We start from the raw sequence: 2,500 nt of genomic DNA on the forward strand, positions 1-2,500 counted from the left end.
AATTGTTAGTAGCACATTTTCAGAATTCTTTAAAATTTCTTGTTACATGGTAAGTTATCTATCCTACAAATTATTTACACTCCATCTAAATGGTCAACAAGCATTTTCATCCTTAAAGGGACAGTCAACAACCAAAATAAACTTGATTTAATTATTTACTTGCCACACGATTATGCCACACATCCTTCCTATTCTGCAGTCCACAGTGAATCGCAATTTAAAAAAAAAAAAACCCTGCTGTTTATGTAAAAAAATGGAAGCCAAACTCCTCCTAAGTTTACGTCATTTTGAAGCTGATTGTAACAGCAAATCACATGAGTGTTGGCCACAACGTTCACGCCCAATTGCGCATGCACAGTTTTTTTGTATAGTTGCTAGCGGCCTCTTTATTCAAGGACTGTAAGAAGGTTCCTATTTCAGTGACAGACTGCCGGTTCTTTGCGCATGCGTTTAGCTAAAGGTTCGTCATCAAGTTTGGCAGGCACGAGAATATTTCAAACAAGCTCTGGGGAAGAAGACAATGGGAGGAGTTTGGGTTTCATTTTTTTTTTTTCAAAATGGCTCGAATTCAAATAAAGAAAAAATAGCGATTCACTGTGGATTGCAGAATAGGAAGAAGGAGGTGTGACATAATCGTGTGGCAAGTAAATGATTAAATCAAGTTTATTTTGGGTGTTGACTGACCCTTTAATATATAACTGTCCCTGTTTAAAAAAAAAAGAGAAGAAATGACATGAAAATGTACTCACTGGTTCCATGGTGTAATGGTTAGCACTCTGGACTTTGAATCCAGCGATCCGAGCTCAAATCTTGATGGAACATTTTTGTGTTTTCTTATTTACTTCTTAATTGGATATGACATCTGATATCATATGATAAGAGCAAAGCCTTTAGAGATCTCTTAACCCCTTAATGACCGCAGCACTTTTCCATTTTCTGTCCGTTTGGGACCAAGGCTATTTTTACATTTTTGCGGTGTTTGTGTTTAGCTGTAATTTTCCTCTTACTCATTTACTGTACCCACACATATTATATACCGTTTTTCTCGCCATTAAATGGACTTTCAAAAGATACCATTATTTTCATCATATCTTATAATTTACTATAAAAAAATTATAAAATATGAGGAAAAATTGAAAAAAAAAAACACTTTTTTTAACTTTGACCCCCAAAATCTGTTACATATCTACAACCACCAAAAAACACCCATGCTAAATAGTTTCTAAATTTTGTCCTGAGTTTAGAAATACCCAATGTTTACATCTTCTTTGCTTTTTTTGTAAGTTATAGGGCCATAAATACAAGTAGCACTTTGCTATTTGCAAACCACTTTTTTTTCAAAATTAGCGCTAGTTACATTGGAACACTGATATCTTTCAGGAATCCCTGAATATCCATTGACATGTATATATTTTTTTTTAGTAGACAACCCAAAGTATTGATCTAGGCCAATTTTGGTATATTTCATGCCACCATTTCACCGCCAAATGCGATCAAATAAAAAAAATCGTTCACTTTTTCACAATTTTTTTCACAAACTTTAGGTTTCTCACTGAAATTATTTACAAATAGTTTGTGCAATTATGGCACAAATGGTTGTAAATTCTTCTCTGTGATCCCCTTTGTTCAGAAATAGCAGACTTATATGGCTTTGGTGTTGCTTTTTGGTAATTAGAATGCCACTAAATGCCACTGCGCACCACACGTGTATTATGCCCAGCAGTGAAGGGGTTAATTAGGGAGCATGTAGGGAGCTTGTAGGGTTAATTTTAGCTTTAGTGTAGTGTAGTAGACAACCCCAAGTATTGATCTAGGCCCATTTTGGTATATTTCATGCCACCATTTCACCGCCAAATGCGATCAAATTAAAAAAAACATAAAATTTTTCACAATTTTAGGTTTCTCACTGAAATCATTTACAAACAGCTTGTGCAGTTATGGCACAAATGGTTGTAAATGCTTCTCTGGGATCCCCTTTGTTCAGAAATAGCAGACATATATGGCTTTGGCGTTGCTTTTTGGTATTTAGAAGGCCGCTAAATGCCGCTGCGCATCACACGTGTATTATGGCTAGCAGTGAAGGGGTTAATTAGGTAGCTTGTAGGGAGCTTGCAGGGTTAATATTAGATTTAGTGTAGAGCTCAGCCTCCCACCTAAAACATCAGACCCCCTGATCCCTCCCAAACAGCTCTCTTCCCTCCCCCACCCCACAATTGTCCCCGCCATCTTAAGTACTGGCAGAAAGTCTGCCAGTACTAAAATAAAAGCTATATATATATTTTTTTAATGATTTTTTTAAGCATATTTACATATGCTGCTGTGTACTATCCCCCCTTAGCCCCCAACCTCACTGATCCCCCCCCAAACAGCTCTATCCCCTCCCACTCTAACTTAATGGGCGCCATCTTGGGTACTGGCAGCTGTCTGCCAGTACCCAGTTTAGAAGAAAAAAATGGTTTGTTTTTTTAATTTGTTGAAATTTTCTGTAGTGTAGCTTCCC

This window comes from Bombina bombina, chromosome 7 (assembly GCF_027579735.1).
Source record: "Bombina bombina isolate aBomBom1 chromosome 7, aBomBom1.pri, whole genome shotgun sequence".
Taxonomy (NCBI): domain Eukaryota; kingdom Metazoa; phylum Chordata; class Amphibia; order Anura; family Bombinatoridae; genus Bombina; species Bombina bombina.